The sequence below is a fragment of the Oryctolagus cuniculus genome, chromosome 19, assembly GCF_964237555.1.
Source record: "Oryctolagus cuniculus chromosome 19, mOryCun1.1, whole genome shotgun sequence".
Lineage (NCBI taxonomy): Eukaryota > Metazoa > Chordata > Mammalia > Lagomorpha > Leporidae > Oryctolagus > Oryctolagus cuniculus.
In genome coordinates, this window is record NC_091450.1 from 65,237,939 (window position 1) to 65,264,765 (window position 26,827).

Genomic DNA, 26,827 nt, shown 5'->3' on the forward strand with positions numbered 1-26,827 from the left:
CCACTGATGAGAATCAGTCACTTGGCCCCTCAAGTCACAAGTGGGTGGATAGGTGGAGAAGGCTTGGAAAGGTAGTCCCTGGCTGAATCTTTATGCTTTTAATAGCATAAGAATCTTTATGCTATTAAATCAAGGTCCAATCAAGATTATTTGAGTGCTCAGGACTCCTGAGAACTTGACAATGCACTCACAAAGAGGAGTGAGAAGCAGAGAGACACAGGCTTGGCCCAGAAAGAGAAATGCTAAAGCCAAGAAACAATTCAGAGTATAGAATCCCCTCTTTCATGTATGATTTGACCTTTTCAGATGGGAGAAAAGTGTCCATCAGGGATGAAGTTTGAGAGAAGAGGAATCCTTCTGGGATTGAGAGTAGAAGCCTCAGCCTAGTATTTGAGATTTGAGGCCAGGAGGAGGGAAAGAGGCCAACTACCTGGGACTAATCTCCAGATGGAAATTTGGTTCTGAGGTTTGACCAGCATGGCCTGGTGACCACCAAAGGTTTGTTTTTCCTGGTCCAGCCAAGGGCTGCATTTCTCAATCTCCCCCCCCCCCCACCTTATATGTAGATGGGACGTGGGACTGCTTCTCACCAATGGAATGTAAGCAGACAGGCTTGGTGAAGTGCCAGGTGGTTAGGAAGCGATGTCTACCCTCATAGTCTGTCTGCATCTGTAAGCTGCTGAGAGGAAGAAGAGGTCAAAGGAGCCACAAATTAGAAGGGGCCTGGGCCTCTGTATGATCATGTGGAAGGCCCTGCAACCTGTAATGTGAATGGAAGTAAGCATGATGTTTTGAGTCTCAAAGATTCCAAGGTTTATATTTGAGCAGTCAGCTTTACTTTAACAGATAAAAGGGCGTAGAAAATTCAAGAATCAAAATGATGACTCCTTTAACTCTTCTTCCCTAAGAATAAAAACCCTTGTGTGATAAATACAGGCAACTCACATACCTCTCTAACCACCAAGGCAAAGAAAAGGGGAATTTCCCTTCCCCGCATCTACATGTACCTAGGCTTCAGGATCCAGACTTTTAGAGGATTTTATTTATCTTTGTCAAGGTCTCCATCTGTCATCTTTTAAACCACTTTTACTCTAGATAAAAGTATTGGAAAGGAAGCAGGCATTAAACCTAGTGGTAAAGAAGCCAGTTAAGGCGCAGAGTCCGCGGGCTCCGGGGCAGGGCTCCAGCGGCGAAGCCCCCTCCCTGGGGAGGCGGGGCCTGGAGCGGCGGCAGCCGGGACGATGCATCAGAAGCTGCTGAAGAGCGCGCACTACATCGAGCTGGGCAGCTACCAGTACTAGCCGGTCCTGGTGCCCTGCAGCATCCGCCTTTACACCTACGAGCAGATCCCCGTGTCCCTCAAGGACAACCCTTACATCACCGACGGCTACCGGGCCTACCTGCCCTCCAGGCTGTGTATCAAAAGTTTGTTTATTTTATCTAATGAGACGGTTAACATCTGGAGTCATTTGCTGGGTTTCTTTCTCTTCTTCACCCTGGGAATATATGATATGACATCTGTGTTACCCTCGGCAAGTGCATCCAGAGAAGATTTTGTAATTTGTTCTATTTGTCTTTTCTGCTTCCAGGTCTGTATGCTTTGCTCTGTGGGCTGTCACCTTTTTTCTTGCCATTGATCAGAAAAAAGCATGTCGAAGATGGATGGCATTAGATTATGCAGGAATTTCTATTGGAATACTGGGCTGCTATGTCTCAGGAGTATTTTATGCATTTTATTGTAATAATTATTGGCGCCAAGTGTACTTGATCACAGTGCTGGCCATGATCCTGGCAGTGTTCTTTGCGCAGATTCATCCCAATTACCTCAAACAGCAATGGCAGAGGCTCCGTTCTATCATCTTCTGTTCTGTTTTGGGATATGGAGTGATCCCCACTCTTTACTGGGTTTGGCTCAATGGTGGAATCGGTGCTCCTGTTGTACAGGACTTTGCACCCCGTGTACTTGTGATGTATATGATTGCTCTTCTTGCTTTCCTCTTCTACATTTCCAAAGTGCCAGAACGGTACTTTCCAGGACAACTAAACTACCTCGGATCAAGCCACCAAATATGGCATATCCTTGCAGTAGTGATGTTATATTGGTGGCATCAGTCAACAGTGTATGTCATGCAGTATAGACATAGCAAGCCTTGTCCTGACTATGTTTCACATTTGTGAATTCAGGTATGGCCACCTGGTGAATTCAGTTGTTAAGCAATATATAATGGGGAGTTGTATACCCCACTGTTTTTAAGGTTCTCATTAGTTTTTCTTTTTCCTCTTGTTTAATATATCATGGGTAATGCTTTATAAAATTGGAAAAATAAACTTGGGTATCTGTGTAGTAACAACTGCTTTATGGACCCTTAAAACTACTAATCTTCTGCTTATACAGAAAGTGAAGTTTCGCTGGCAATCATAAGAAACATCTGAACAATGAATGTGACACTAGTGCAGAAATAGGATTTTATTTTACTTACCACCAGCTTTGTTTCCTTAGGAAGGGCTCATCTCCATTAGAAAATAGAGTCATCCTGTGTGATTACTTTAATAGAAGATACTTTCAGTAAATTGTCAAATTTAAGTGCCTAATCAAGGCAAGATTGATACGGCCTGTGCTTAGTATTCATGTAAGTTAGGACAGTGATTTTGCATAATCACTAGCCATTAAATACATATTTTGTTTGATACTGGCACTTAAGATAGTATTTCCTTTAGTTATACATTCTCTACTCTCTAGCAACACTGGATTTTTTTACTTTGCCAGAACAAAAACTTGCAACTTCTTCTCAAGTTGAGAGGGGTATTGAGAAAAGGAAAAGAAACTTGCATTGTTATTTTCTATCAGATAAGAATCACATTAGATAGTAACTACATGATTAGGCAACAGATTCTATGGTGTAAAACCACAGAAGTCTTTAGCCACCAAAAGTTTTAATTCCAGATACTATTTAATTTCCAGTAATAATTTAATTGCAAGACAGAAAATTTGACTCCGAAATTCCAGAAAAACTTTTGCTTTTCTGAATTTGTATTCCTAAATTTCCTGATGATTGGGGTTCCCAGCTATATGGCCACGAATAATTTCAAGGCCATAGGACCCAGATGGCCGTCTTGACCTGGAAGTGCACTTTTAGGCCTTAGAACAAGTCATGCCGATGCCCAGTTGGGTGATGTGGCTGTTCACCTGTGCTCTGGTCCTGCTTCTGCATGTTTTATGCATTGCCCTGACAAAGTGCCGAGAAACACTGATACTTGGACCTGAAGTGTTAAACGTACTCCGTTTTGTATGTACTCACTAGGGCTCCCTGCCCCCTTGTATTGTAGTATTTTCATCTGCGTTAATTAAATCCCTTAAAGCAGATTCACAAAAATGTACATCTTTTATTGGAATATAAAATATTATCCAAGTTTCTTCATGAGCATGAACTGCTTTCAGAACACAATTATTGAATATCAGAAAAAAAAAGTTGATCCTGGTGAAGTTCATTCCCAAAATGCCTTGTGTACATCGGATACTAGGAAAGCTGCTTTAATGTACCTCAGTTTATGCATCTGTAAAATGTTGTGTTTCTTTCCAGTGTAGTGCTTTTGAAATACAAATTCCATACCCTCACCTCCACCCCACCCACAACGCTCAGCAAGGAGCATTTCCTAGCTAGGTTCAGTCAGGGCATTTTCTGTCATATCCGTTTTTTATGACAGAATGCTACTCTGAAAATGGCTCTCTTACCTCATAAGGCCACAAATTCGATGTATATGTTAAGTGGTACAAGAGTAGGCGATATTTCCTTTAAAGCATGCTTTGTTGGCCTACTTTTAAATTAATATTTTTGTCATTTTGGTCAAACAGAATACACTGAGTAGTTAACAATCAAGTTAAAAATAAAGTGGAAGTCCAGTTATTTTATGTATGGAACCATTTTTTATTATAAAATCTTCTCCAAATTAAAAAGAAATTAAATTTTTTCAATTTTAAATTCGTATTTTTGTTTTAGTGTATTGATTTAATGCTTGCCATATGAATTAATGCATATACTGTATTTTTTAACACCTTTCTTTGATTAAAAGATATACTGTCTCACCGTAGAGAGAATTATGCCACGTAAACATTTCAACTGTTTATGAAAAGGCTAGAATTTGGAAGGGGGCCTTCTCTCATTTTTATCTTTTCTATGTTATATTTATTATAAAGTAGGGAATGAAGGAGTCGATTGCTGTCAAACTATAAGCACTTCTGTATATCCGCCTTTATTGACCACCTACTGTGTGCACAGCACTACTGTTAAAATTTTTACGATATTGTTAACATTAAAGAACATTTAAAACTTGCATACAAATCTGAGCCTTGTATATTTATTTTGTTTTTATAGTTATCAAAATAAGATTAAAAGTATGCTATCCAGCTTCAGTGCTCAAAAACAACTGGTGTTAATTTTACCTATGTGTAAACTATAAAAGTTCTTTACCTACAGACTTTATGTTTTAAAATTACTATGCCTGTTTTATATTGTCTACAGTAATTTATAGGGTTGTAATTAACTCATTTAAGTACAGTTATCTTTCTATATAAAGCCATTTTCAAATAGCCAGGTAGTGTTTGTCTGTCATTACATTGAGTGCAATTTATTAAGCTGCATGGCAAAAATATGTATTATGTAAATAAAGTAGGCTTACTAAATATAAAAAAAAAAGAAGCCAGTTAAGATGTCTGCATCCCGTGCTGGAGTTCCTGGGTTTGGTTCCTGGCTCCAGCTGACTCCAGCTTCCTGCTGTTGGAGACCCTGAGAGGTAATAAAGGATGGCTCAAGTAACTGGGTTGCTGCCACTCGCATAGGAGATGTGGAATGTATTCCATGTTCCCAGCATTGGCTTCTGATCAAATCTGGCCATTGCTGGCATTTAGGGAGTGATTCAGCAGATGAGCAAGTTTCTCTCCCTCCCTCCCTCCCTCTTTCTCTCACTCTCCCTCCCTCCCTTCCTCCTTCCCTCACTTCCTCCCCTACTGCCTCCCCTCCCCCTCTCGGGTAAAAAGGAAGGAAGGAGGGAAGGGAGGAATTAATTAAGAAAGGTGGAAGAAAAGAAGGAAGGAAGGAGAAGAAGACAAGACAGAAAGGAAGAAAAGAATGGAAGAAAGGAAAGGAACATGTTGGAGAACAGGAGGGATACTTGGTGTTTGCTTTAACTTCGTGGAAAAGCAGAGAGGTAAAATAACAGACTGACAAGCAGGTGAAATTCTTGGTTGTGAATAAGGGGAGTACTGCCAGAAGAGAACACTGATCTGTCTCTGACCTTCTGGGTTTGCTAAGAGACAGAGTTCTTTAATTTGGCTGATACACTGATGGTGTTTGAGTGGGCAAGGGTGAGCTTTTGAGTTCAGGTAGGAACTTGAACTTAAAAGAGTTGAGTTATTCTTCCTAAAAGCATAAAGAAGAGTTGAGAAAAGGAGGAGAGATGGAAAGGGAAAAGTGACAGCAAGATCTGGAGTTGCCAGAGGTTCTAATGGGGTGGGGGTGTTAGGGATAATCTCTGGGATGAGGGGGAGGCAAGGAGACTGTTGTATCCATGAAAGACTAACTCTCTGGCTGCCTAAACTATCTGATCAACTTGCATGGCATTCTTCTGTTTTGTCGCAAATTTTCCATGGAGATTTGCACACTCAAGACACCTTCTTGTGGGAAGTTTTGCAGGGCCACCCAAGGATGGGATGGAGTTCCATGAGAGTAGAATAGGAGTAGCATGTAGTGATCCTGCTCCAGACAGAGCTTAAAATTGTAGATCCACTAAACAAAAATCCCCTGGCCCTCCACGTGTCCATGGCTATACTAGGGCATGGGGACAATACCTGTATGCAATACACATGATGCCTGGAAACTCAGTCTAGTGGAATGGCAGACAGTAAATAACTGAGCACATAAATAAATGAGAAAACAAAGTGAAATATGGGCCATTTCTTTGCCTGGAAACAAACGCAGAACACGGAAGCCAAGACTTCCTTCTGCCAGGAATTTACAACCTCCTGCGGTGAGTGGAGGTCCACTCCACTGTCTCAGAGGGGCCTCAGTACAGCTGGGCTGCAGACTGATCGTGTCCTCATTTATTTATTTATTATTTCCTCCACAAATCCTCTGTCTTGGGCCCACAGTGATGTCACAGTATATGTCAATGGATAATAAATGTATATGGAGCCCTTCTTTGTATGGGGAAATAGTTGCTACCCAGGAGGATAAATCAAGCTTGTCACTGCGGAGGGCATTCATGGATTCTGCTTCAGTCTGGTTGCTAAGGTAAAAGCAGTGAACCGTGGTTTGAAATCATTCTATATCACTGCCTAGAGGCCAGGAATAATGCTAATGGGAGGCCTCCAGAAGCCCCCTCACTGTCCTTGGGGAGATATGCATTCTGCCCTGCCCCAAGGAGAGACACCTCGATTTAATTCGTGGTTGGTGGACGATGACATCCTTGTCCTGCTGGCAGTGCAAGGACACCAGCTAAGGGCACTCAGAAACCACTGAGCCCACACTGCCATGCTGCTGGCGGGAGTGCAGGAAGGGAAAAAGAAGGAGCTCCATTTAACATTCTAACAAAACCAGACCGAAGGCCTCCTGAACCACTAACTCCCTTCTGAAGGGCAGGTCTCAGACTAGCACACTTTGTTTTGCATCAAGGAAGAATGTCTGAAAAAGCCAGAGCGGTGGGATTTTAGCACAAAGTGCAGGGCGGACCTCACCATGGGCCGACAGACCAGAGGATAGAAGGAAGATGGAGTCATCTTCAGGTCTTGTTCCTCCCAGACTGAGCCCAAATGTCTCCTCTTAGGAGAGCAGACCCCAGCACTCCATACGTCCTCATTCATTACTATTAAATCAAGGTCTAGGGTCTTGGTGATCTCCAGAGGAATCCGGGGAAGCACACCAACCAGGTCCTGTGACTTTGAGGGCATTTGTGCCTCTGTTTGTAAGTGGTGGCTCATAGAGCTCATGTGTCTTTGAACTTCTGTGCATCAGGACAAACTCTTTTCCAACGAGGGCACCCCAGTGTGCCTTCAACAATCCCTGAGAAGTCCCTTAGCTCCTGATCACCTGCCAAGCTTGATATTGTCAGTCATCCTGATGGCTATAGTAATGATAGCTCCTGGTGCTTCAACTTGCATTTCCCTAGTTATTAATGAAGTCAGTATATTTCCATGTACTCATGGCTATTTGGATATTCTCCTTTGTGAATTACCTGCTTCATCAAAACTATTGGCCACTTGGTGAAGCTCTGCCTTTTTCTCATTTATACTGGTTCTTTCTATATACTAATGAAGAGACTGCCTTTTCATTCTCTTCATGCTATCTCCAGATGAGCAGAGGCTCTTACTTTTGATAGGGCCCAACTTTTAAATGTTTTCTTTTATGATTTGTATTTTTTAACTTTTATGTAATTAATATAAATTTCCAAAGTACAACTTTTGGATTATAGCGGCTTTTCCCCCACATAACCTCCCTCCCACCCGCAACCATCCCATCTCCTGCTCCTTCTCCCATCCCATTCGCATCAGGATTCATTTGAATTATCTTTATATACAGAAGATCAATCTAGTATATACTAAGTAAAGATTTCAACAGTTTGCACCCACACAGAAACACGAAGTATAAAGTACTGTTTGAGTACTAGTTATACCATTAATTCACACACAGAGTACAACACATTAAGGACATAGATCCTACATGGGGAGTAAGTGCACAGTGACTCCTGTTGTTGATCTAACAATTGACACTCTTATTTATGGCATCCGTTATCACCTGAGGCTCTAGTCATGAGTTGCCAAGGCTATGGAAGCCTCTTGAGTTCGCCAACTCCAATCTGATTTACACAAGGCCACAGTCAAAGTGGAAGTTCTAGTCTCCCTTCAGAGAAAGGTACCTCCTTCTTTGATGGCCCATTCTTTCCACTGGGATCTCACTCACAGAGATCTTTCATTTGGTCATTTTTTTTTGCAAGACTGTCTTGCCTTTCCATGCCAAAAATACTCTCATGGGCTTTTTAGCCAGATCCGAATGCCTTAAGTGCTGATTCTGAGGCCAGAGTGCTGTTTAGGACATGATTTGTATTTTGTGTGTCATAATTTAAGGATATTTCCTTACCCTGAGAACAAGAAGATATCACCTTATGTTGCCTTCCCTTTTTTTATTGTTTTGCCTTTTGCATTTAGTTCTGAATCTCGTGAAACTAAACATAGCAGTCAAGTTTTAATATTTTTTTGCACATGAGTCCCACTTGCCCCACTTCTGCTTATGGGAAAGACAGTCCTCTTTCTCTTATTTTAAAGTACCATCATTACAATACATCAAGCCCATTCTGTGTGAGTTAGCTTTGGAATCATCAGTTCCCTTCCACTGTTTAACTTGCCCATTATCAGATTGTCCTAATTACCAGAACTAATGTGTCTGTATGTCCTGGGGAGCAAGTCCTCTCATCTTCTTCAAAAGTTTACTTTGGCCATTCTTAAGCTTTTGGGTTTCCATATAAAATTTAGAATCACATCTTTGCTATAGAACAGTAGCTGAAAGAGAATTGAGATCATTATAACATAAAGTATACAATCAATAATCATGTTATATCTTTCTACTTAAATAATTCATGTTTTATTTCTCTCAGTAATGCTTCATGATTTTCACAAAGGGATCTTGGACTTTTATCAGATTTATTTCTAGGTGTTTGATTTTTTATGCTTCTGTGAATGTTTCATTTTATTTTTTTATTTATTTTTTTTTATCTTTTATTTAATGAATATAAATTTCCAAAGTACGTCTCATGGGTTACAATGGCTTTCCCCCCCATACCGTCCCTCCCACCCACCACCCTCCCCTTTCCCACTCCCTCCCCCCTTCCATTCACATCAAGATTCATTTTCGATTATCTTAGTATACAGAAGATCAGCTTAGTATACCTTAAGTAAGGATTTCAACAGTTTGTTCCCACACAGAAACATAAAGTGAAAAATAATAGATGATTTTTTTTTAAATGATGATGAAATCAGATCAGACCTATTGTCATGTTTAATCCCAGTGGGAGTCAAGTTGGGAATTGATAGTTTCTTTTTTTTTTTTTTTAACAGAAGATCAGTTTAGTGTACATTAAGTAAAGATTTCAATCGTTTGCACCCCCATAGAAACACAAAGTGAAATATACTGTTTGAGTACTCGTTATAGCATTAAGCCTCAGTGTACAGCACATTAAGGACAGAGATCCTACATGAGGAGTAAGTGCACAGTGACTCCTGTTGTTGACTTTACAAATTGACACTCCTGTTTATGGCATCAGTAATCTCCCTATGCACCAGTCATGAGTTTCCAAGGCTATGGAAGCCCCTTGAGTTCTCCGACTCTTATCTTGTTTAGACACAGTCATAGTCAAAGTGGAGGTTCTCTCCTCCCTTCAGAGAAAGGCACCTCCCTCTTTGAAGACCTGTTCTTTCCACTGGGATCTCACTCACAGAGATCTTTTTGCCAGAGTGTCTTGGCTTTCCATGCCTGAAATACTCTCATGGGCTTTTCAGCCAGATCCGAGTGCCTTTAGGGCTGATTCTGAGGCCAGAGTGCTATTTAGGACATCCGCCATTCTATGAGTCTGCTGAGTATCTCACTTCCCATGTTGGATCACTCTCCCCTTTATTTATTCTATCGGTTAGTGTTAGCAGATACTAGACTTGTTTATGTGCTCCCTTTGACTCTTAGTCCTTTCATTATGATCAATTGTGAACTGAAATTGATCACTTGGAATAGTGAGATGGCATTGGCACATGCCACCTTGATGGGATTGAATTGGAATCCCCTAGTATGTTTCCAACTCTACCAATTGGGGCAAGTCAGCCCGAGCATGCCCCAAATTATACATCTCTTCCCTCTCTTATTCCCACTTTTATGTTTCACAGGGATCACATTTCAGTTAATTTTCAACACTTAAGAATAACTGTGTGATAATTACAGAATTAAACCAGTCATATTAAGTAGAACAGACAAAAAAAAATACTATGAGGGATAATGTATTAAGTTGTCCATTAGCAGTCAGGGCTATGCTGATCAAGTCACCATTTCTCATAGTGTCCATTTCACTTCAGGAGGTTTCCTTTTTGGTGTTCAGTCAGTTGTCACTGATCAGGGAGAACATATGGTATTTGTCCCTTTGGGACTGGCTTACTTCACTCAGCATGATGTGTTCCAGATTCCTCCATTTTGTTGCAAATGACTGGATTTCGTTGTTTCTTACTGCGGTATAGTATTCTAAAGAATACATATCCCATAATTTCTTTATCCAGTCTACCATTGATGGGCATTTAGGTTGGTTCCAGGTCTTGGCTATTGTGAATTGTGCTGCAATAAACATTAGGCTGCAGACCGCTTTTTTCTTTATCAATTTAAACTCCTTTGGGTAAATTCCAAGGAGTGTGATGGCTGGGTCGAACGGTAGGGTTATCTTCAGGTTTCTGAGGAATCTCCAGACTGATTTCCATAGTGGCTTGACCAGTTTGCATTCCCACCAACAGTGGGTTAGTGTCCCTTTTTCCCCACATCCTCGCCAGCATCTGTTGTTGGTAGATTTCTGTATGTGAGCCATTCTAACCGGGGTGAGGTGAAACCTCATTGTGCTTTTGATTTGCATTTCCCTGATTGCTAGTGACCTTGAACATTTTTTCATGTGCCTGTTGGCCATTTGGATTTCCTCTTTTGAAAAATGTCTATTGAAGTCCTTGGCCCATCTCTTAAGTGGGTTGTTGGTTTTGTTTTTGTGGAGTTTCTTGATCTCTTTGTAGATTCTGGTTATTAACCCTTTATCTGTTGCATAGTTTGCAAATATTTTTTCCCATTCTGTTGGTTGTCTCTTCACTCTCCTGACTGTTTCTTTTGCAGTACAGAAACTTCTCAATTTGATGCAATCCCAATAGTTGATTTTGGCTTTGACTGTCTGTGCCTCCCGGGTCTTTTCCAGAAATTCTTTGCCTGTGCCAATATCTTGAAGGGTTTCTCCAATGTTCTCTAATAACTTAATGGTGTCAGGACGTAGATTTAGGTCTTTAATCCACGTTGAGTGGATTTTTGTGTAAGGTGTAAGGTAGGGGTCTTGCTTCATGCTTCTGCACGTGGAAATCCAGTTTTCCCAGCACCATTTATTGAATAGACTGTCCTTGCTCCAGGAATTAGTTTTAGATCCTTGATCAAATATAAGTTGGCTGTAGATGTTTGGATTGATTTCTGGTGTTTCAATTCTGTTCCATTGGTCTATCCATCTGTTTCTGTACCAGTACCATGCTGTTTTGATTACAACTGCCCTGTAGTATGTCCTGAAATCTGGTATTGTGATGCCTCCGGCTTTGTTTTTGTTGTACAAGATTGCTTTAGCTATTCGAGGTCTCTTGTGCCTCCATATGAATTTCAGCATCATTGTTTCTAGATCTGCGAAGAATGTCTTTGGTATCTTGATTGGGATTGCATTGAATCTATAAATTGCTTTTGGGAGAATGGACATTTTGATGATGTTGATTCTTCCAATCCATGAGCATGGAAGATTTTTCCATTTTTTGGTATCCTCTTCTATTTCTTTCTTTAAGGTTTTGTAATTTTCATCGTAGAGATCTTTAACATCCTTGGTTAAGTTTATTCCAAGGTATTTGATTGTTTTTGTAGCTATTGTGAATGGGATTGATCTTAGCAGTTCTTTCTCAGTCATGGCATTACTTGTGTATACAAAGGCTGTTGATTTTTGTGCATTGATTTTATATCCTGCCACTTTGCCAAACTCCTCTATGAGTTCCAATAGTCTCTTAGTAGAGTTCTTTGGATCCTCTAAGTACAGAATCATATCGTCTGCAAAGAGGGATAGTTTGACTTCTTCCTTCTTGATTTGTATTCCTTTGATTTCTTTTTCTTGTCTGATGGCTCTGGCTAAAACTTCCAGAACTATGTTAAATAGCAGTGGTGAGAGTGGGCATCCCTGCCTGGTGCCAGATTTCAGTGGAAATGCTTCCAACTTTTCCCCATTCAATAGGATGCTGGCTGTGGGTTTTTTATAAATTGCTTTGATTATATTGAGGAATGTTCCTTCTATACCCAATTTGCTTAGAGTTTTCATCATGAAAGGGTGTTGAATTTTATCAAATGCTTTCTCTGCATCAATTGAGATAATCATATGGTTTTTCTTCTGCAATCTGTTAATGTGGTGAATCACATTGATTGATTTGCGAATGTTGAACCATCCCTGCATACCAGGGATGAATCCCACTTGGTCTGGGTGGATGATTTTCCTGATGTGTTGTTGTATTCTATTGGCCAGAATTTTATTGAGGATTTTTGCATCTATGTTCATCAGGGATATTGGTCTGTAATTCTCTTTCAGTGCTGCATCTTTCTCTGGCTTAGGGATTAAGGTGATGCTGGCTTCATAGAAAGAATTTGGGAGGATTCCCTCTTCTTCGATTGTTCTGAATAGTTTGAGAAGAAATGGGATTAGTTCTTCTTTAAATGTCTGGTAGAATTCAGCAGTGAATCCATCTGGTCCTGGGCTTTTCTTTGTTGGGAGGGCCTTTATTACTGTTTCAATTTCTGTTTCAGTTATGGGTCTATTTAGGTTTTCGATGTCTTCCTGGTTCAATTTAGGTAGATTGCATGTGTCCAGGAATCTATCTATTTCTGATAGGTTTTCCTGTTTGCTGGCATACAGGTGCTTGTAGTAATTTCTGATGATTCTTTTTATTTCTGTGGTGTCTGTTGTTACGTTTCCTTTTTCATCTCTGATTTTATTGATTTGGGTCTTTTCTCTTCTTTTTTTAGTTAGTTGGGACAATGGGGTGTCAATTTTGTTTATTTTTTCAAAAAACCAGCTTCTTGCTTGGCTGATTTTTTGTAATGTTTTTTTTGGATTCAATCCTGTTAATTTCTTCTCTGGTTTTAATTATTTCTCTTCTCTTACTAGATTTGGGTTTGGTTTGCTGCAGTTTTTCTAGGTCCTTGAGGTGTGCTGAAAGCTCATTTATTTGGTACCTTTCCAATTTCTTGATATAGGCACCTATTGCTATAAATTTGCCTCTCAATACTGCTTTTGCTGTATCCCATAAGTTTTGATATGTTGTGTTGTTGTCTTCATTTACTTCCAGAAAGTTTTTGATTTCTCTTTTGATTTCTTGAATGACCCAGTGTTCATTCAGGAGCATGTTGTTCAGTCTCCATGTGTTTGCATACTTTCTGGGGTTTCCTGAGTTGCTAATTTCCAGCTTCATCCCGCTGTGGTCTGAGAAGCTGCATGGTATGATTCTAATTCTTTTAAATTTGCTGAGACTTGCTTTATGGCCTAGTATGTGATCAATCCTAGAGAAGGTTCCATGCGCTGCTGAGAAGAATGTGAAGTCTGTAGATGTAGGGTTGAAAGTTCTGTAGATATCTGTTAGATCCATTTGGGCAATAGTGTCAATTAAATCTGCTGTTTCCTTGTTGATCTTCTGTCCGGATGATCTGTCTATTTCTGAGAGTGGAGTATTGAAGTCCCCCAGTACTATTGTATTGGAATCTAAATCTCCCTTTAAGTCCCTTAACATATCTTTTAAATAGACCGGTGCCCTGTAATTAGGTGCATATACATTTATAATAGTTACATCTTCCTGTTGAATTGAACCCTTAATCATTATATAGTGTCCCTCTTTGTCTCTCTTAACAGTTTTTGTATTAAAGTTTATTTTGTCTGATATTAATATGGCTACACCTGCTTTTTTTTGGTTTCTGTTGGCATGGAATATCTTTTTCCAACCTTTCACTTTCAGTCTGCATGCCTCTTTGTTAGAGAGATGTGTTTCTTGTAGGCAACAAATAGTTGGGTTGTGTTCTGTGAGCCAGTCAGCTAAACGGTGTCTTTTAACTGAAGAATTCAGACCATTAATGTTCAATGTGACAATTGATACGTAGTGACTTTGCCCTGCCATTTTCCCGGAAATATTTTCTAGTATATGCTTTGAGCTTCCCATGCTCTTTTACTGGTAGGTGTTCTTCCTTTCCCTTCTTTCATATTGATGGCCGTGTTTCTGTGTTTCTGAGTGTAGCACATCTTTAAGTATCTTTTGCAGGGCCGGACGAGTGGCCACAAAGTCTTTCAATTTCTGTTTGCTATGAAAGGTCTTTATTTCACCTTCATTCACAAATGAGAGCTTGGCAGGATATAATATTCTGGGCTGGCAATTTTTCTCTCTTAGCACCTGTGCTATGTCTCGCCATTCCCTCCTAGCTTGTAGGGTTTCTGATGAGAAGTCAGCTGTGAGTCTGATTGGAGATCCTCTGAGAGTAATCTGACGTTTCTCTCTTGCACATTTTAGGATCTTTTCTTTATGTTTCACTGTGGTAAGTTTAATTACCACGTGTCGTGGTGAGGATCTCTTTTGGTCATGTTTATTGGGGGTTCTATGAGCTTCCTGTACTAGGATATCTCTGTCCTTCTCCAAACCTGGAAAGTTCTCTGCTAGTATCTCACTAAAAAGGCCTTCCAATCCTTTCTCTCTCTCCATGCCTTCAGGAACTCCTAGAACTCGAATGTTGGTTTTTTTAATAGTATCCTGTAGATTCCCAACAATATTTTTCAGGTTTCTAATTTCCTCTTCTTTTCTTTGGTTTGACTGTATGTTTTCCTGTGCTCTATCTTCTAAGTCCGATATTCTCTCTTCTGCTTCACCCATTCTGTTTTTAAGGCTTTCTAATGTGTTTGTCATTTGATCTATTGAGCTCTTCATTTCATTTTGATTTCTCTTGACTATTACACTTTCCTGTTCTACTAGTTTCTGAGTTTCATTTTGACTCTTCCTTAAAATTTCATTTTCACGAGAAAGATTTTCAATCTTGTCCATTAAGGATTTCTGTAGTTCAAGGATTTGCTTTTGAAAACTTCTAAATGTTCTTATCATAAATTTTTTGAAATCCGTATCTTGCATTTCTTCTATCTCATCATCTTCATACTCTTGGCTTGGGGTGTTTTGCTTATTTGGAGGCATCATAGTGTCATCGTTGATCTTGCTCCCTCTATTTCTGTGTTTGTTACTCGGCATAGTTAATTCTTCTTGCGTCACTGTGCGCTTTTTTTTTTTCTTTCTTTTTTTTTTTTATACTGGGCCCTTGTTAAGTGGACTGCCTGCTGTTGGAGGAGCCTTGGAGGCTTGAGATGGGTGCGGCCTGAGAGCTCTGCCTGGTTCTTCCTGGTTAAGGGTGTGCAAAGGTGACACCCTCAGGTTATGCGTGGTAAATCTCTCTCTTTTTATTTATTTATTTATTTTATTTATTCAGGGGGTAAGTAACACTGCAGGGCAGGGCTGTGCAGCATTGATGGTATTTAGCTTCCAGTCTTTGGCTCCTCTGGACTCCCACTGGGTTGCCTAGGCTACTGAATTGTAGTGACTCAGTTCCTTAACTCTCCCCCATTGATATGTAAATCCAAAGAGGAGGCCTGCTCTTTGTCTCTTGGGAATTCTTCAAGTCTTGCAGCCTTGTAACCTTTGCAAGGTTAGGGGGAAGAGAAACCCGAAGCTTTTTTTTTTCCTTCTTTCCGGTAGTGAGTTTGCTGCACTTTCCGGCCCCCCTCTAGATTCTGACCCCCGTTTCCCCACCAATGTCTCAGGTTGTTGAGCTCACCTCCCCTTCCAGCGCCGATGTGTGGACTCGGAGCCCTGAGCGTCTCAAGTCTCCCCGCTGTTTTCTGTGTGGCGTGCACTCTCCTTGGAGCACTGTCGCGCAGACCCTGGGGCTTCTGCGGCTGGGTCCCGCGACTTGGCTTCCGCGCGGTGGGCGACCTTGTTCTCCCAATAGGTCCTCCGATTCACGCCTGCTCCATTCAGAAGGGTTTTCCCTGCAATTTTTGTTTGGTTCTATTTTCTGCAGCTACCGTAACTCCCCTTTTATTAAACTAAATTTTCCCGGACTATCGGTGTGCGCCCTCACTATTCCGCCATCTTGGCTCCGCCCCCCGAATGTTTCATTTTAAAAAATAAACTTTATTTTTGGAACAGTTTTAGGTTTACAGAAAAATATTAAGTGGAGATACAGAGATTTTCCTCTTCTGCCCCCCCCCCCACATTTCCCCTATATCAACATCCCCCACTGGACGGTATGTTTATTCTCATTAATTAGCCTACATTGACACATCACTATGACCCGTACTCCACAGTTTACTCAGATTCACTCTTGGTGTGATATATCCTACAGGCTTTGAAAAATGTACAACAACACATATCAATCATAATTTAATGCAGAGTTATTTTCTCTGCCTTAAAATTCTTGTCCTAGGCAACCACTGATCCTTTTACTGTCTCCATAGTTAAGTCTGTTCTAGACTGTCCTATAGTTGAAATCACAAAAATAGGTTTCTTTTACTTAGGAATATACATTCCTGGTTCTCCTATGCAAGCTTTTCATGGTATGATCACTCATCTCTTAACACAGAGCAATATTCCATCATCTGCATAGACTACAGGTTATTTATTTCTGGAGACTGCACGGCTTCCTGCTCAACCCCAGCTGGGCCTTCTTCCTGGAGAGGAGAAACTGGTGAGCAGTTGTGGCTGCCCCAGTGGTGGCCATGGCCTGGGTGCCCAAGGGGAGGGGAAGGGACACCCTATTCCCTAGGGTTGGGCAGCCCAGGCAGAGATGTGAACTTCATAACCATGGCAGAGAGGGTCATGTGGGTAGCCCCACAGGCATGCGGAAAAATGTAGGGTCCTGGTGGGCTTCAGTAGAGTTGGAGAGAGTGGAGACAGGGATGGATAGGATGTTGGGGGATGAGTTTCCTGGGGCTCTGCAGAGAATTAGGGGCCAAAGAAAACATAGTCTGTAATATTAAAGATTATATAAATATATTAATAATCTGTAGGTAAAAGTAAGTTATCCGATAGAAGGCACTGGGGGAGAATATCTAACCTTTGAAAATTAAGACAGTTTTCTTCATAGAATGAAATCACATTTCCAAATGGACTAAACGTTTAAATATAAAGGATAAAACAGAATTTCAGTTAAAATCTTAAATTCTGAACAAATGCACAAACATCTCTGCTCCATCCTGAATGCTGTTTACCAGTAAAAGGCATTTTGAAGAAGGCTTGAACACTCAGGAGCACAAAGAATGAGAGAGAAAACAACAGCAGCAAAACTCTGGAAAGAAGAAAGCAGATGAGCAGGTGAAAACATAGACATAAGCTGTGAGCCTGCAGTGGGGAAAGTTGAGAAATGGGCTCAGTAACGCAATGCAAACCCCCCAAGCCTCAGGCTGCTGAGGTGGGCATGAAGTTGAGGGTAAAAGAGTGTTTGATGTGCGTACTCACAGTGCACTGGGGAGCCTCTGCCCTGCCCATCCAGGCTGTAGCCCAGGTTTCATTCCCTTCAGAGGGTCCTATAGGTAGAGTTGAGAAAAAGATCCTGTGCTGAAAAGAGATCCAGTGAAAATTATTCACTGAATACTGGGACGTTATTTTCTCTCAGATTTTAAGAATTTGAATAGTCAGACTTCGACTCTCCAGGCAAAAAAATTAGATGAGAATTCCCTGGAGAAAATGTCCAAGTTAGGAGGAAAGATAACAGGGTAACAACATTGGGGGGTTCCCAAGGAAATAATTTGCCTGCCATGCCCTGGAAAACCTAGGACAGCTCAGCAGCAGTCCAAGAGAAAATGTTCATTGCAAACTGGGGAATGGGGAATCTCACACACATCTGATTGAATGGTTAATCTACCCCAGGTGGACTGCCCTTAATGAGAAACCACTACAGATTTTTTGGTTTGTTTGGGGGATTTATTTGTTTATTTGAAAGTCAGAGTTACAGAGAGGGAGGGAGAGAAAGAAATCTTTTATCTATACTGGTTATAAGAAGCCAGGAGCCAGGGGCCCCACCTTGTCTCCCCACAGGGTGACAGAGGCCCAAACAATCAACCCATCCTCAACAGCCGTTCCCCAGGCCTCTAAAAGGGAGCTGGATCAGAAGTGGAGCATCCAGGGCAGGCACTGGTCCCCACAATGGATTCCAGTGCTGCTGGCTGCCCTACCCACTACACCACAGCACTGGCACCTGACCTCACTGTTTTTGACCATACTTGTAAGAACCGTCTTCTGAGAAGTGCATGGCTGAAGCATCTGACTTGATTTTTATAATGATGCGAGATATGGATACAATTCCATTCTTCTATGTAAATACATCAAGCTTTGCCAGCACCATTTGTTGAAGAGATTATCGTTACACCAATGAATGGTCTGAACCCTTTTGTCAAAAATCAGGTGGCTGTATGTATTTAGATTAACTTTGGGATTCTCTGTTTTGCTCCACTGGTCTGTGTCTCGGTTTTTTTATTGCCAGTCACATGATGTTTTAATTAGTGTAGCTTTTTAATATGTTGTGAAGTCAGGTATTGTGATGTCTCCAGCTTGATTTTTATTTCCTCAGGATCACCTTAGAGGTTCTGGATCTTCTGTGGTTCCTTATGAATTTGAGGGTTGTTTCTCTAATTCTGTAAAGAATGCCATTGGTAGTCTGTAGATTTATTTACGTGAAATAGTTATTTTAAAAGATATAGATTCTTCCAATCCACAAGCAGGAGTATCTTTCCATTTTTTGTGTCCTTGATGGTTTCTTTGGTCGGTGTTTGAGAATTTTCATTATAGAGATCTTTCACTCATTTCATTAAATTTATTCAATATACTAATTTTTGTGGTTATTGTAAATTGGATTTTTTGTTGATTTCTCTGTCAGTGAGGCCATCATTAATATGTAAAAAAGCAGCTTTTTTTGGTATGTTTATTTCTACCTTTAAACTTTGCTGAATTGGTTTATCAGTTCAAGCAGCATTTTAATGTAATGTTTGTGTTCTTCCAGGAGCAACATCATGTCACCTGCAAACATTAATTATTTGACTTGCTCTTTTCCAATTTTAGTGCCTTTTATTTTGTTCTCCTCTCTAATTGCTCTTGTGAAAATTTACAGTACTTTATTCAGTCAGAGTGGTGAAAGTGGACATCCTTGTGTTGTCACAGATTTTGACAAAATGCTTTCATCTTTTCCTCATTCAGCATAATATTGGCAGTTGGTTTGTCAAATATCACCTTTATGATTTTGAGGCATGTTGCTGCTATGCCTAATTTGTGGAGGGATTTTTTTTGTACCATAAAAGGGTAATAAATCATACCAAATGCTTTCTCTGCATCTAATTTGAGTATGGTTTCTATTCTTTCATTATGTTGATTAATTTATGATGTTGATTGTTTTGCAAAATGGAACCAGCATGGCATTTCTGGGATCAATTCCGATTGATAGTTATGTATGAGCTTTTTTTTTTTTTTTTGACAGGCAGAGTGGACAGTGAGAGAGAGAGACAGAGAGAAAGGTCTTCCTTTGCCATTGGTTCACCCTCCAATGGCCGCTGCAGCCGGCGCGCTGCAGCCGGCACACCACGCTGATCTGATGGCAGGAGCCAGGAGCCAGGTGCTTTTCCTGGTTTCCCATGGGGTGCAGGGCCCAAGCACCTGGGCCATCCTTCACTGCACTCCCTGGCCACAGCAGAGAGCTGGCCTGGAAGAGGGGCAACCAGGACAGAATCCAGCGCCCCAACCGGGACTAGAACCTGGTGTGCCGTCGCCGCTAGGCGGAGGATTAGCCTAGTGAGCCGCGGCGCCGGCGTATGTATGAGCTTTTTGAGGCTTTGAATTGTTTATTTAGTACTTTTTAAACTTTTATTTAATGAATATAAATTTCCAAAGTACAGTTTATGGATTACAATGGCTTTCCCCCCATAACTTCCCTCCCACCTGCAACCCTCCCCTTTCCTGCAACCTTTCCCCTTCCATTCACATCTAGATTCATTTTCAATTCTCTTTATATATATATATATAGTATATATTAAGTAAAGATTGCAACAGTTTGCACCCACATAGAAACCCAAACTGAAAAATACTGTTTGAATACTAGTTATAGCATTAAATCACTATGTACAGCACATTAAGGACAGAGATCCTACATGAGAAGTAAGTGCACAGTGACTCCTGTTACTGACTTAACAAATTGACACTCTTGTTTATGGCATCAGTAATCACCCTAGGCTCTTGTCATGAGTTGCCAAGGCTATAGAAGCCTTTTGAGTTTCCCGCCTCTGATCATATTGAGACAAGTTCATAGTCAAAGTAGAAATTCTCTCCTCCCTTCAGAGAAAGGTACCTCCTTCTTTGATGACCTGTTCTTTCCACTGGGATCTCACTCACAGAGATCTTTCCTTTAGGTCATTTTTTTTTTTTTGACAGAGTGTCTTGGATTTCCATGCCTGAAATACTCTCACGGGCTTTTCAGCTAGATCTGAATGCCTTAAGGGCTGATTCTGAGGCCAGAATGCTGTTTAGGACATCCGCCATTCTATGAGTCTGCTGTGTATCCTGCTTCCCATGTTGGATTGTTCTCTCCCTTTTTTATTCTATTGATTAGTATTTTCAGACACTAGTCCTGTTTATGTGATCCCTTTGACTCTCAATCCTATCCTTATGATCAACTGTGAACAGAAATTGATCACTTGGACTAGTGACATGCATTGGTACATGCCACCTTGATGGGACTGAATTGGAGTCCCCTGGTATGTCTCTAACTCTACCATTTGGGGCAAGTCAGCTTGAGCATGTCCAGAATTGCACATCTCTTCCCTCTCTTATTCCCACTCTTATATTTAACAGCCATCACTTTTCAGTTAAGTTTTAACACTTAAGAAAAACTGTGTATTAATTACAGAATTCAACCAATAGTATTAAGTAGAACAAAAAAATACTAAGAGGGGTAAAGTATTAAGTTGTTCATCAACAGTCAGGGCAAGGGCTGACCAAGTCACCGTTTCTCATAGTATCCATTTCACTTCAACAGGTTTCCTTTTTGGTGCTCGGTTACTTGTCACTGATCAGGGAGAACATATGATATTTCTCCCTTTGGGACTGGCTTATTTCACTCAGCATAATGTTTTCCAGATTCCTCCATTTTGTTGCAAATGACTGTATTTCATTTTTTTTTTACTGCTGCATAGTGTTCTACAGAGTACATATACTATAATTTCTTTATCCAGTCTACTGTTGATGGGCATTTAGGTTGATTCCAGGTCTTAGCTATTGTGAATTGAGCTGCAATAAACATTAAGGTGCAGACAGCCTTTTTGTTTGCCAGTGTAATTTCCTTTGGGTAAATTCCAAGGAGTGGGATGGCTGGGTTGTATGGTAGGGTTCTATTCAGGTTTCTGAGAAATCTCCAGAGTGGCTTCCATAGTGCCTGACCAGTTTGCATTCCCACCAACAGTGGGTTAGTGTCCCTTTTCCCCCACATCCTCGCCAGCATCTGTTGTTGGTAGATTTCTGTATGTGAGCCATTCTAACCGGGGTGAGGTGAAACCTCATTGTGGTTTTGATTTGCATTTCCCTAATTGCTAGTGATTGTGAACATTTTTTCATGTGCCTGTTGGCCATTTGGATTTCCTCTTTTGAAAAATGTCTATTGAGGTCCTTGGCCCATCTCTTAAGTGGGTTGTTTGTATCAAGATACCAAGGACATTCTTCTCAGATCTAGAAAAATTATGCTGAAATTCATATGGATACGCAGGAGAACTCGAATAGCTAAAGCAATTTTGTACAATGAAAACAGAGCCGGGGCTGCCGCCGTGGCTCAACAGGCTAATCCTCCGCCTTGTGGCACCGGCACACCAGGTTCTAGTCCTGGTCGGGGTGCTGGATTCTTTCCTGGTTGCCCCTCTTCCAGGTCAGTGCTCTGCTGTGGCCCGGGAGTGCAGTGGAGGATGGCCCAAGTCCTTTGGCCCTGCACCCCATGGGAGACCAGGAGAAGCACCTGGCTACTGCCATCGGATCAGCGTGGTGCGCCGGCCGCAGAGAGTTGGCCGCGGCGGCCATTGGAGGGTGATCCAATGGTAAAGGAAGACCTTTCTCTCTGTCTCCCTCTCTCACTCTCCACTCTGCCTGTCAAAAAAATATATAAATTAATAAAGAAATAAATAAGAAACAAAGCTGGAGGCATCACAGTACCAGATTTCAGGACATATTGCAGGGCAGCTGTAATCAAAACAGCATGGTACTGGTACAGAAATAGATGGATAGACCAATGGAACAGAATAGAAACACCAGAAATCAAACCAAACATCTACAGCCAGCTTATATTTGATCAAGGATCTAAAACCAATTCCTGGATCAAGGACAGTCTATTCAATAAATAGTGCTGGGAAAACTGGATTTCCACATGCAGAATCATGAAGCAAGACCCCTACCTTACGCCTTACACAAAAATCCACTCAACATGGATTAAAGACCTAAATCTACGACCCGACACCATCAAATTATTAGAGAACATTGGAGAAACCCTGCAAGATATTGGCACCGGCAAAGACTTCCTTGAAAAGACCCTGGAGGTGCAGGCAGTCGAAGCCAAAATTAACAATTGGGATTGCATCAAATTGAGAAGTTTCTGTACTGCAAAAGCAACAGTCAGGAGAGTGAAGAGGCAACCGACAGAATGGGAAAAAATATTTGCAAGCTGTGCTACAGATAAAGGATTCATACCCAGAATTTACAAAGAGATCAAGAAACTCCACAACAGTACTTTGTTGAGAATCTTTGTATCTATGTTCTTCAAGGAAATAGGCCTGTAGTCTTTCCATTTTGTTTCTTTGTTTGTTTTTGGCATCAAAATGACGTTGGCCTCCTAAAAAGTGTTTGGCAGTGTTTTCAAATAGTTTGAATATTGTTGGAGTTTGTCTTTAAAGTTTTGTAGAATTGGATAATAAAGCCATCAAGTCCTGGACTTTACATTGATGGAAGAATTTTGCTTACTGCTACAATCCCACTACTTTTTATGAGTCTGTTAGATTGTCTTTATTTTCTGGATTAAATTTGGTAACTTATTTGTATTGACAAACTTCTCCATTTTTCTGAGGTTTTCCAGTTTATTTGCATATAATATTGAATGGCAGTTTCTTTTGAAGCCTTGAGTTTCAGTAGTGTTGGTTATAATGTCTGCTTTTTCATCTAATCTTATTTTTTGAGTTTTTTTCTCTCTTTTTCTTTGTCAGTCTTGTTAGAGGATTATCTATTTTTTTGACAGGCAGAGTGGACAGAGAGAGAGAGAGAGGAGGGAGAAAGGTTGTCCTTTTCCATTGGTTCACCCCCCAGTGGCCGCTGCAGCCGGCGCACCGTGCTGATCCAAAGCCAGGAGCCAGATGCTTCTCCTGGTCTCCCATGCCAGTGCAGGGCCCAAGTACTTGGGCCATCCTCCACTGCCTTCCCGGGCCACAGCAGAGAGCTGGACTGGAAGAGGAGCAACTTGGACAGAATCCGCCACCCCGACTGGGACTAGAACCCGGTGTGCTGGCACCACAGGCAGAGGATTAGAATAATGAGCCACAGCACTTGCCTAGAGACTTACCTATTTTTTACAAATTTTATATGAGGGAAACAATTTTCATGTACTTGCCATATACATATTCAGGAACATATTGATTCCTCGCACCCAACACTTCCTCTAGCCCATACTTCTTCCTCTTCCCTCTCCTGTTTTCACTGTTAATTCTAATAGAAAAATATTTTCAGGTAACTTTATACTCATAATATTCACTGTTCATTAAGTAGAAAGTTCAACAAATAGTATGAAGAAAATAAATTGTTCCTCAACATGAGACAAGGCTTGTAAAAAAAGCATCATATCGCAAAATACTCATTTTACTCCTACACATTATTACGTGTTAAGTACTATATTAGTTACCACAGATCAGGGACAACATATGATATTTGTCTTTTTGCGACTGGCTTATTTCACTAAGTATAATGGTTGTTTTCAATTGTATCCATTTTATTGCAAAAGACAGCATTCCATTTTTTCTTGCTGAATAGTATTCCATAATGTATATATACCACCGTTACTTTTTTTCCAGAATTATTTATTTGAGAGGCAGAGTTGAGAGAAGGAGAGACAGAGAATAAGAGGTCTTCGTTCTGGTTCACTCCCTAAATGGATGCAATGGCTATATCTGGGCTGATGTGAAGCCAGGAGCCAGGATCTTCTTCTGGGTCTCCCACACTGTGCAGGGGCTGAAGGACCTGGGCCATCTTCCACTGTTTTCCTAGGCCTTCGTCAGGAACAGCCAGGCTTTGAACTGGCTCCACTATGGGATGCTGGTGCAGCAGGTAGGAGACTTATTCCACCTTGCCACAGTGCCGGTCTCCATAATTTCTTTATCTAGTTATCATTTGATAGACATCTAGGTGAATTCCATATCGAGGATGTTGTGAATTGGGCTGCCATAAACATGTGGGCACAGATAACTCTTTCATCTGCTGATTTCAATTTTTTTAGGTAAATTCCCATGAGTGGCACTGCTGGTTCCTATGGTTCATCTATTTTCAGCTCTTTGAGGTGTCTCCATACTGTCTTCCACAATTACTTCACCAGATTACATTCCCAGTGGATTAGGGTACTGTTTTATAATAATATTATTATTAATATTATTAATATATTATAATTATATTAATAGTTGACAGGAAGAGTTACAGACAGAGAAAAGTGTTCCATCCAGGGGTTCACCCCCAAATGGCCACAATGGCTGGAGCTACACTGATCCAAAGCCAGGAGCCAGGTGCATCTTCCTGGTCTCCCATACAGGTGCAGGGTCCCAAGCATTCAGGCCATCCTTCACTGCTTTTCTGGGCCACAGCAGAGAGCTGGACTGGGAGAGGAGCAACGAGGGCTAGACCCTGGTGCCCATATGGGAAGCCAGCACCGCAGGAGGAGGATTCACCTAGTGCACCATGGCACTGGCCCCTAGGTACTGTTTTGCCACATCCTTTCCAGCATCTGTTGTTTGTTGATTTCTGTATGCAAACCATTCTGTCTGTGGTGAGGTGAAACTTCATTGTGGTTTCGCTTTGCATTTCCCTAATGGCTAGTGATCCTGAGCATTTTTTCATGTGTCTGTTGTCCATTTGCATTTCCTTCCTTGAAGAATGTCTGTTCAAGTCTGTTGCCCATTCTTAACTGCATTGTTTGTTTTGTTGTTGTTGAGTTTTTTGAGAACTTTATACATCCTGGATATTAATACTTTATCAGTTACATAGTTTGCAAAGATTTTCTCCCATTCTGTCGGTTGCAAAGTGAACTTTTCTGAGTTTTTGTTTACAGTGCAAATGCTTCTCAGCTTGATGTAATCCCGTTTGTATGTTTTTGCTTTTATTGTCTGTGCTTCTGGGTTCTAAGAAGTCTGCACATGGCAATGTCTTGCATCATTTCCACAATGTTCTCTAAGAATTTGAAGGTCTTAGGTTGTACATTTAGGTCCTTGATCCTTTTTGAGTTGATTTTTGTATTAGAATAAGGTAGGTTTCTATTTTCTTTTTGTGCACCATTTTTTGAAGAGATTCACCTTGTCACAGGGTTAGATTTTAGATCCTTTGTCAAAGATAAATTATTAGTAAAAGTGTGGATTGAGTTTTGGAGTTTCTGTTGTGTTCCATTGGTCTACATGTGTAGTTTTTGCCAGTATCAGGCTGTTTTGATTGTAACTGTTCTGAAATATGTCTTGAATTCTGGTATTGTGATGCTTCTGGCTTTGCTTTTCACATACAAGATTCCATTAGCTATTCTGGGTCTCTTGTGTTTCCATTTGAATTTTAGCATCTTTTTTTCCCTAGATCTGAGAAGAATGTAACTGGCATTTTGATTGGGATCACATGAATCAGTAAATTGCTTTTGGTACTACTGACATTTTGATTATATTGATTATTTTAGTCCTTGAACATTAAAGATTTTTTTCCAATTTCTGTGTCTTCTGTTTCTTTCACTAATATTTTATAATTTTCATTATAGACATCTTTGGAATTCTTGATTAAATTTATTCCATGGTATTTAATTTTTTTGTAGCAATTGTGAATGGGATTGCTCTTAGAAGCTCTTTCCCAGCCATGGCTTTTTATATATAGACTGTTGATTTCTTTTGTTAATTTTATATCCTGCCACTTCACCAAACTCTTTTATGAATTCCAGTAGTCTCTTAGTGGAGACTTTTATTTCCCCTCTGTATAGAATCCTGTCATCTGCAAGTAGGGGTAATTAGACTTCCTCCTTACCAGTTTGTATCCTTTGGTTTCTTTTTCTTGCCTAATAGCTCTGACTGAAACTTCCAGGTCTATATTGAATAGCAAGGGCACAAGTTGGCATCCTTGTCTGATTCCAGCTCTTCATGGGAATGCTTCCAACATTTCCCCATTCATAAGATGCTGTCTATAGGTTTGTCATAAATTGCCTTGACTGTGGTGAGGAATGTTCTTACTATACTCAGTTTGCTTAAGGTTTTCATTATGAAAGGATGTTGTATTTTGTCAGATGCTTTCCCTGCATCTATTGAAATAAACCTATGGTTTATTTGAAAGTTTTATTATTTGAGCGGCAGAATTATAGACAGAATAGGAGAGACAGACTTTTAATTGGTTGGCATACAGTCCTTTGTATTAACTCTTGATAGATAAATCTTTTTATCATCTGTGGTAGCTATTTTTACCTTTCATTTTTGATCTCTGACTTTACTGATCGGGGTCTTCTTCTTTTTTTTTTTTTTTTTTTAAGGATAGTTGGCCCGAGAGTGTATAAATATTTTAAGCAAGTTCTTCATTTCACTGATTTTTATATTCTTTTTTGCTTTCAATTTTGTTTATTCTCTAATTTTAATTATCTCTTTCCTCTTCCTAATTTTGTGTTTGGTTTCATTTGTTTTTCAAGGGCACTACATTGGTGGCTCTTATTTGATGCCTTTCCAATTTCTT

The 26,827-nt window shown here is 40.5% G+C and overlaps 1 long non-coding RNA gene and 1 pseudogene across 1 annotated transcript in view; both read left to right on the forward strand.

Annotated features, from left to right (window-relative positions):
* The window catches only part of LOC138847076 (uncharacterized), a 95,220-nt gene that overhangs the window by 10,796 nt on the left and 57,597 nt on the right, over positions 1-26,827 (forward strand). The window lies entirely within an intron of this gene.
* LOC138847160 (progestin and adipoQ receptor family member 3 pseudogene) lies at positions 1,227-2,249 on the forward strand (annotated as a pseudogene).